Raw genomic sequence first — 10,038 nt, 5'->3', positions numbered from 1 at the left:
CCAACAAAGGTCCGTCTAGTCAAGGCTATGGTTTTTCCTGTGGTCATGTATGGATGTGAGAGTTGGACTGTGAAGAAAGCTAAGCACTGAAGAATTGATGCTTTTGAACTGTGGTGTTGGAGAAGACTCTTGAGAGTCCCTTGGACTGCAAGGAGATCTAACTAGTCCATTCTAAAGGAGATCAGCACTGGGATTTCTTTGGAAGGACTGATGCTAAAGCTGAAACTCTAGTACCTTGGCCACCTCATGTGAAGAGTTGACTCATTGGAAAAGACTCTGATGCTAGGAGGGATTGCGGGCAGGAGGAGAAGGGGACAACAGAGGATGAGATGGCTGGATGGCATCACTGACTCGATGGACGTGAGTCTGAGTGAACTCCGGGAGTTGGTGATGGACAGGGAGGCCTGGCGTGCTGGGATTCATGGGGTCGCAAAGAGTTGGACACGACTGAGCAACTGAACTGAACTGAACTGAACACCTGGGAACTGGCAAAAGTTGTATAACTGGTCAACCAATGACCATGGAAGGGAGGCAACTTTCTGCCTTGAATTGTTGAATTCATTTTGAGTCGTTTGGACCCAATGCATTGTCCTTGGTTTCCATTTTACACTTTAACATGGAATGTATTAGTTAGTTATTAGGACTGTCATAACAAATGATCATAGATTAGAAGTAAACAAAATTTATTTTAATTAAGATTTATTTTCTTACAGTTATAGGATCTAGAAGTCCAAGATCAGTGCATTTGCAGGTTTCTTCTAAGGCATTGTTCCTTGGCTTGCCAGTAGTGATTCTTGTGTCTTCATATGTACATGAATGTTTGTGTCCATTTCTTCTTCTTATAAAGACACTAGACATATTGGATTACTCCAAATTGACTACACCATAATGACCTCATTTTAACTTAATAACCTCTTGAAAGACTCTATTTCTAAATATAGTCACATTATGAGGTACTGCGGTTAGGACTTCAACATACGAATTTTTGAGAGGATACAATTCAGGCCATAAGACTAAGTGTAGCTCTTTCTTCAAATTCCTCATGGATGTAGCAGAGGGAGGAAAACCCATTTCTGTACTCTGCAAGCATAAACTCTGGATCCCAAGTGCTTGATGTTGAACTCTGGCCCTCTCACTTAAGAACTCTTTGACCTGAGGGACTTCCCTGATGGTCCAGCGGTTAGGATTCCTTGCTTCCAATACAGGGGGTGTGGGTTAGATTCCTGGTCAGGGAACTAAGATCACACATGCCTGCCACGTGGCATGACCTTAAAAACAAACAAACAAACAAAAAACCCTATTTTTAAAAGTACATTTTTAGAAAAAGAAATTAAAAAAAAAGAACTGTTGGGCCTGGGATGAGATACCTAGCCTCTCTATATTTCAGTATCCTTCTCTCTCAAATGGGAACAATATAAGCTTATATCTCATGGGTTTGTTGTAAACATTCAGTAATTTAATTTATGAAGATCTTGTAGAATAGTGCTTGTCACATAGCCATATACTAGGTATTCAATAAAGGTTAGCTGTTATCATTACATCAAATTATCTCATTCATGTACCTATCTATTTAACACTGTACTTCATGCAGAAGGTATAGTGATAAACACAAAAGATGTCTCTGTCATCACCAAGGAGGATTTTTGCTCCTGAATCTATGTGCCCTTCTTATTTTTGGCAAGGGAGCTTTTGTTCTTCCTTTATAAATTCTGTGTGGAAATACTTTTCTAAGGGATACTGAGCAATCAGAGCATGCTTGATCTCTCTGCCCTTCCCTCATTATTGGCACTGATTCTTTAATATGATTTGTAGATTTAGGGAGAGAGAAGGTCTGAAAAAGAAACCTGAAGTGATAAATCCTACATCTTTTTGTTATGGTTGCTTCTCCTTTCTCTAGCCCAGAAACAACACACATATTTATACCTTTTTAGCTGTACTGGACACATTTTCAAAATCCGCATGCCCGGATTGGGCACCTAGATAATGCTGTCTTGTGAGGTTGTGGTATCTGCTACGTTGAGCAGCCTTTTTAGAATGCTTTGATGACTAAAAATATGGATGATGAATCTGTCCTTTGTGCACCAGCTCTCTCCCCTTCATGTGGAACATGTCTTTTAGGTCCTTTTTCAAGCAAAGACTTGTGCTGATCTACCTCATACATTAATTCTAGCTGTAGTAATACTTTGGGAAAGGAATAGGATCCCAAAATAACCACCAGGAGAAGTGTGTCATGAAAGGTCATGGCAATGGGGCAGAAGATATTGGACAGAAGAGTTCTAAAAATAGGGAGCGAGAGATCAAAGACCCAGCAGTAATGAGGAACCGTTTTGGCTTTGCCTTACACGAGGAGGAGGCAACGTTCCCCAGCCCACTCCTGGGTTCGGCTCGACCTGCCACTCACACCCCGCTGGCAGAACTGCTGGGGCTGGGAGGATGATGAGCACGTTTTTCTGTCCTGGGTGTGAACTGCCTTTGTATCATTTTGATGATAAGTGTATTCAGATAATGCTTAAAAGCATATCAAAATAAGCAACATCATGGAGAATTTTACCTTATTGCCACATTCCTAATATTGCAAGGACATCAGACATTTCTGAGCAGGGATACTTAATTTCACCTTTCTTTTGGAGCAGTTCTTTAGATTTTACAAGCTAGAGTTGATTTTTCATTGTCTCCTGACAACGCAACCTGATGATTAAGTGTTTGCAAAGCTAAGCACCGAATTTTATGTGCATGCACTGCAAATTGGGTCAGTGGGTTCAGCCACGTCAGATCCCATCAGCCACTCTGTGGGTTCCGGAGGATCAGGGTATGGGCATGTATAGCTGCAGGTGAAGAAACTGATTTTAAATATGATGTTCAATGTTCTCCCTCCATAGATAGAATTTTGATGATAATGTGGTAGGCAGATTAAAACATTAAAAACACGGGCCCCTTGAATGAATTTTGGGATATGATTTTATGTGTGTGTGTGGTTTTGTTTCCTCATTCCATGAACTAGAGAATCAGAAAGTCTGAGATAAATCCCGTAATCTAGAAATCAGTTTCCTCCACAATAAAATAAGCTTACTGACACTTGGCTTAGAGATGATAAATGTGCGGAAGTGCTTACAAACTGCAGGGCTGTACATGTGTTCCTTTTAAATCACACGGCTGTCAGAGAACTCGTCTGTGCATTCACGTGGAATCCACCCTTACGTCTTCAAATACACTTCTTTTCATTCATTCCAAAGCTGTTTACTTCACTCCAGTGTGCTGGGCACAGGGCCAAGCACCAAAAAGCACTCAAAGATGAATCATACCCAGATCCTGCCCTCAAGGAACTTAGTGTAGAAGGAGGCATATAAAACACCGAAAAATGCATTGCTTGGTTTTTAAAATTTAGCATAATTGACTGCATCCTTGAACAAACTACCACATTTAAAAAATGATTTAGCAGTCCCTCTTAAATATTTAAATGATAAAGTCTGTGTTAATGAACATTCATTAGTCTGCTAATAGACTAATGAATATGTGTGCTATTAGTCAAGAATATGGAGAAATGCCTGTGAAACAAAGGTATCCTGACTGAAGACAGGCGATCTGGGGAACTGCAGTGATTAATGATGACTGACAGTGCAGTAATCCCAGCCCTTGTTGAGGGATCACTCTTCATTAGGCTCCCCAAACCACAACTGATCAGGAATTTGATTCTGTCTGGCCCTAAAGCCAATTTCTCCATTTGTTTTGATTCAAGGCTTTCCTAGGCTGAATCCATAAGTAAACTGGTCCTTTTGTTTAACATTTTCACTGCAGTATAGTTAACAAATCTCTGAAAATAGAGACAAAGTTGAGATTTCTCCAGGAGACTGGGAATCCTAAGATTTGTGCAAGGGAAGTGTGCAGTTATAATCCTGAAAATTACGCAATTTGTCATCAGTGTAATGAAAAAAGGATATTTGATAAAATTTTTAGCCCTTTGAAAATCACAACAAAATCTTAACTCTTTTAAAAATCTAGCTTAAAGCACATTCTCGGTCAGGATTATGACTTCAAAAATATGCATTGAATAAGAATATGAAAGGCCTTCTGAAAATACAGGACATGATTTTGATCTTCCTGTAAAAAAAAAAGCTGCTTTAGAGATCAGAAATCTCATCATTCCCTTTTCAGGATAACTGTGAGGGCCTGTGCATTGGTCTTGCGTCAGTCTCTCCTTCAGACATTAATAGATTTAAATCAGTATGGGAGATCTTAAATATGGTCCTGAGGAAAAAGAAGCTATTGTGAGCTCAGAAAAGAGGAATGTTTCATGTAGGGCTTAGAATAATGGTAGAAAACGATTAGGGGTATCTGGGTGCTAGCTAGCACTTAACTAATGAGTTCTGCAGAATGGTGAGAAGAGAAAGGCAAATGCTGTGTGAGCAACAAGTAGAACCTTCAGATGAAGATGCTGATGGTAGGCAGAGGGCTGGGTGAGCTCCTCAGGGCAAGACACTCAACTCAGAGCCAGAATCCTCAGGAAGTTCTTCCACAAGGAGTCCTCCAGCAGACTGGTCACAGTTTCTGACCTACAAGCATTCTGACTAAAATGTCTCAGAAGAAGGAGAGTCTGGATCTGCATCCCATGTCCAGTCACAGCGCATATGGCGTCCTGTATTGCTTAGCTGCCCATTTCCTCTCAGAAAACTGTACTACCAGTATTGCCTTCAATTTCTGCATTCAGTCAGTTCACACAACAGGTATTTATCAAGCCTCTGGATGGCGCAATGGTAAAGAATCCACCTGCCAAGGCAGGAGATGCAGGATCAATCTGGTCAGGAAGACCCCCTGGAGGAGGAAATGGCAACCCACTCCAGTATTATTTCTGCGTGGAAAATTCCATGGACAAAGAAGCCTCGCAGGCTACAATCCGTGGGGTCTCAAAGAATCAGAAATGACTGAGCATGTATGCCTTTCTTTCTTCTTGGTCTCTACCATCTTCTGAGCACAAAGAATCTTTTCATTCCTCTGACTTCTAATTTGTGCTCTTACAAAGTGCAGTGAGCTTCCACAGACCTAAAATGGGGCACCTTCTGCTGGTCAGATCAGCAACGCTGCCCTTAGAGGGTGGCCTCTGGGCCCCAGTGGCCTCAGGCAGGTGTTTACAGTTAAGGATTCACTGATTCTCACTAAGAACCTTAAATGTTATCAGGAGGTCCCAGAAGTTTTTGTCTCCAACTGGCCAGTGATTACAACTCTTTCAGACCAATTTACTTTAGGAATAAAAGAGTTAGGATTCATTCATTCCCTGACTTTTCTGGTATCTACTGCTTTAAAACAAAGTATTCCAAAAGATAGTAACCTAAAACAGAAGCCATTAAATTGTATCTTGCGGATTCTGTGAGCCAGTAATTTGGCCAGGACTCAGCTTCTATGGGGAGAAGGCAATGGCACCCCACTCCAGTGCTCTTGCCTGGAAAATCCCATGGATGGAGGAGCCTGGTAGGCTGCAGTCCATGGGGTCGCTAAGAGTCGGAAACAACTGAGCAACTTCACTTTCACTTTTCACTTTCATGCATTGGAGAAGGAAATGGCAACCCACTCCAATATTCTTGCCTGGAGAATCCCAGGGACGGGGGAGCCTGGTGGGCTGCCGTCTATGGGGTCACGCAGAGTCGGACACGACTGAACGACTTAGCAGCAGCAGCAGCAGCTTCTTCTGAAAGAAAAAGATTCTTCTGTTCCTCGTGAGGTGACCAGGTCACTTAGTGGTACTCAGCTGGAAGATGGCTGGCCAAAAGGGTCTAAGATGATTTTACTGACAAGTCTGTCACCTTGGTGGGGGTGTGGAATGTGAGCTTAGCGGGGACTGTCTACTGGAGCACCAGCATAGTCTCTGAGTTTACTCTGAGACTGTCTACTAAGACTGTCTACTGTCTCTTGCAGCACTGTAGTCTTTGAGGAGACAGACTTCATACATGGAGGCTGAGCAAGCATCGCAAGAGAACCAGGGGAAGGCCGTAGGGTGTCACCTCAGAGGCCATGCAACATTACTTGTGCAGTATTCTGTTGGTTACAGGTGAGTCCTAAGGCCATCTCAGACTCAAGAGGAGAGAAACAGGATTTATTTCCAGGTTAGAGGCCACTTTGTAGAAGAGCTTGGGAAAGATTGTTGCAGTTGTTCACTGTTGTTCAGTTGCTCATTCACGTCTGACTCTTTGAGATCCCATGAACTGCAGCACACCAGGCTTCCCAGTCCTTCAGTAGCTCCCAGAGTGTGCTCAAACTCATGTCCATTGAGTTGGTGATGCCCTCTAACCATCTCATCTTTACTGTTGCCCCCCTCTCCTCCTGCCCTCAATCTTTCCCAGCATCTGGATCTTTTCCAGTGAGTTAGCCCTTCGCATCAGGTGGCCAAAGTATTTACAGTCTTCCACTTTGGCATCTGTGTCTCACTTATTTCCTGCTCAGACTGCCTGTACCTGCTTCTTATCTAGGAGTCAGTTACTGTGTCTACTCAGAAGCTAAACTTCTTCCCTCCCTTTCTTTCCCTTGTCCCTAGTCAAGATGTCCACTCCAATAAGAACTTCCCAGAGACACCTAAACTACAGGACAGAGTAAAATAGGTGCTGGTGGGAACCAGCTGGCGGGAGCCCAGGAGAACATGGGTCAACAAGGAAGGAATAATCATGATGCGAAGAATTAAGAGAGGTCTCACTGGGGAGCTGGCCATTATGCTGAACTTCAGACAAGTAGAATTTTGACAGATTAAGAGTAGGGGAGAAAGAGATGTCATTCCTACATGAGCAGAAGCACATAAGTGTAGAAAGGTGTGTTGTATAAGGAAAAGCTAATACTGCTAAAGAATTCAAACTTCAGACTCTAGTCACTGAGAAGCTAGCTTTTAAAAGCAGTGCTTTAGGAAGATGACTCTGGCAACAGTGTGGAAGATGCCTTGGAGAGGTGAGATCTGAGGAGAAAAAGATGGCTAATCTCTGTAAGGGTTAATATTATCTCCCTTTGAAAGGAAAGGAGAGAGGGTTTTCTCTCTTTTCTGGTCTATAAGAAATAGTAACCGTGACTCTTTCTCCAGACACGGTGGCATGAAGAAGTCTGATTCACCACATTCAGACATGGACACTTCTTTAGCAAAGACTTGTCCAAATGTATTTGGACTGGATACTTGATAGGACTAGTCATCTCCTTGGGATTTCATCTTCCCACCCTCCCTCATCCCAATGAATCTGTACCTCAGCAACCCTTCAATTTCACTGCCTTCAATTTCCCATGTCCACCCAAAACCCTTGCCCTAGTTAAAAAGTCTAGACTTTGTGCTATTTCTTCCGTCATTCCCTCAAACTCTTTGTGGCAACCACAGAGAACTCCTCACCATTCCTGGCATACCATACCCTATTTCACTGCCTTGTCTTTGCATATGATCTTTTCTCTACCCAAAGAATTCTTTTTATCACCTCCTCTTCCACCAGGCAAAATTCCTTGCCATCAATTAATACCAAATTGAAATGTCACCTCTGTGAAACATGATGCAGTAGGCTGCTACCTGTTGGTCTCCTGTGATGTTGTGTCTTCTACCATAGCATCTGTCCTATTATAGTGTTATGTGCATTTCATGTTTATTTTGTGGATTAGATTGAGCCCTTTAGAGGAATAGACCATACCTTATCGTCTTTGTATCACTAGTGTGTCTCATAGGAGTAGGTGGTCAGGAAATGTTACAGCAAGGAAGGAAGGAAAGTAGGAACTTTGTTAGACTCTTGCTAATTTAAATGTTATAAATGTCAGTCTGTGTCTCTGATCTAGAAATTCTGATACTCTGAGTGAGCAGGGAGCTGTTATCATTCTATGCAGAACAGTGGCATTTAATTCTGCTCAGAAGAAGCTGGATTTCTGTTGACACAAGTTATCGAAGTAATCTGGAGAATTAACCAGTGAAAACCAGAGGTGCCAGAGTGCTAGAGCTCTATTCACAAGCCTTGTTTATTTCTAGCAAACACTTTCCCAGAGGTGTCATGAACAGCCTATTGCCGTGTCTCTCACACCCCAGTAACTATTAAAACTGGCAATGTTCTGCCTGGTTTCAAAGCAGCACAGCAGCCCTGTGTAACCTGGGTTCATCAGTAATATTCTCTGAGCTGAAAGGCTGACATTCACAGGTAGTTTAGGTCATTGTCAGCTTCTGTGGTCTCCTTTTAAAACCTAAGGTCACACATTCATAAAAGCCTTCCTGACAGTGTGGATAATAGCAGGGAACTCAGCTTACACATATACTAAGCCCTAAAGTATGCTCCGTGGGCAGAGCTCAGCTTACTTGGGAGAAATTTGTTTGCACAGGGTTTCAGAGCCTGCGTAGATAGGATGTTTTCCCTTTTACCAAGAACACTGCCATGACCTGCTTTATATAACCAAGGCAGTGCTAGCAAGTTGGTAATGGTGGTATTTTCACTACACGTGGAGTATATAGACTAATGCTACATGTGCCTTCCTAAGCCTGAGATTAATGTAAAGGTGCTCCTGGAGGACCTTTAAATTGTACCTGTTTTTTAATTACTCCCTTGGGTTATTTTCTGGTCTTATTAAACAATGGTAGGTAAAGGTGTAACATTTTGCATACTTCTGAATGAAACATTTTGATTTAATTTTATGCCTCTCAGTTTAAGTATCAGATGTTTTCACCACTGAGGTGACACATATGTGAAAATGATAATTTTAAAACCTATAAATTATTGGTAATTCATTCCAACACCAAATAATTCTCCTTTATAGCTGTCCTTTGAAGAGGGAGCCCTCCTATTCCATCCAAGGATCACTAAGGTCTTGAAGCACAGTGATTGGTGAAGGGGGGGCAGGGCGTGAAAAAAGTGGACTTTGGACTGCTCACGGCTGACTTATGTCCTAAAGCTACCACTTATCAATGGGAGCCTCCTGGCCTCAACTTTTCGAGGGATCAGTCCCTCATCACAGATTTGTTGTAGATAAGATGATGTAGCCCTTAGAATATGCTCAGTAAGGGTTAGTTGCTGTCCTTTCTTCCTTGACAGGTCAGTAGGGCTAAGGAGCTCATACTAAGCAGACACGTCAAAGTAAAAAGTTAAGAAACAGTGTCAGTTGGGTATATCCAAAATTAGGATATGTAAATAGGATCCAATTGACTGTAATTTGACTTGCAGATTCTCGGGAACACATTTATTATATCAGTTCTTCTCAGTTCAGTTGCTCAATTGTGTCTGACTCTTTGTGACCCCGTGAATCACAGCATGCCAGGCCTCCCTGTCCATCATCAACTCCCGGAGTTCACTCAAACTCATGTCCATCGAGTCCATGATGCCATCCAGCCATCTCATCCTCTGTTATCCCCTTCTCCTCCTGCCCCCAATCTCTCCCAGCATCAGAGTTTTTTCCAATGAGTCAACTCTTCGCATGAGGTGGCCAAAGTACTGGAGTTTCAGCTTCAGCATCAGTCCTTCCAGTGAACACCCAGGACTGATCTCCTTTAGGATAGACTGGTTGGATCTCCTCCAAGGGACTCTCAAGAGTCTTCTCCAACACCACCGTTCAAAAGCATCAATTCTTCAGCACTCAGCTTTCTTCACAGTCCAACCCTCACATCCATACATGACCACTGGAAAAACCATAGCCTTGACTAGACGGACCTTTGTTGGCAAAGTAATGTCTCTGCTTTTGAATATGCTATCTAGGTTGGTCATAACTTTCCTTCCAAGGAGTAAGCATCTTTTAATTTCATGGCTGCAGTCACCATCTGCAGAGATTTTGGAGCCCCCAAAAATAAAGTCTAACACTGGTTCCATTGTTTCCCCATCTATCTGCCATGAAGTGATGGGACCAGATGCCACGATCTTAGTTTTCTGAATGTTGAGCTTTAAGCCAACTTTTTCACTCTCCTCTTTCACCTTCATCAAGAGGCTTTTTAGTTCCTCTTCACTTTCTGCCATAAGGGTGGTGTCATCTGCATATCTGAGGTTATTGATATTTCTCCCGGCAATCTTGATTCCAGCTTGTGCTTCTTCCAGCCCAGTGTTTCTCATGATGTACTCTGCA

At 42.5% G+C, this 10,038-nt stretch overlaps 1 long non-coding RNA gene across 1 annotated transcript in view; it reads left to right on the top strand.

The window, feature by feature from the left end:
• The window catches only part of LOC105003272, a 19,786-nt gene extending 13,582 nt beyond the window's left edge, over positions 1-6,204 (top strand). Inside the window, exon 5 of the long non-coding RNA XR_827089.1 lies at positions 5,908-6,204. This is a non-coding gene — a long non-coding RNA (uncharacterized LOC105003272). The remainder of the gene's footprint in view (positions 1-5,907) is intronic.
• Positions 6,205-10,038: the final 3,834 nt, after the last annotated feature.

This window comes from Bison bison, unplaced genomic scaffold (genome assembly GCF_000754665.1).
Source record: "Bison bison bison isolate TAMUID 2011002044 unplaced genomic scaffold, Bison_UMD1.0 scf7180017864466, whole genome shotgun sequence".
Taxonomy (NCBI): Eukaryota; Metazoa; Chordata; class Mammalia; order Artiodactyla; family Bovidae; genus Bison; species Bison bison.
Note: the sequence above shows the minus strand (reverse complement) of the source record. Positions and strands in the feature narration are given on the sequence as shown.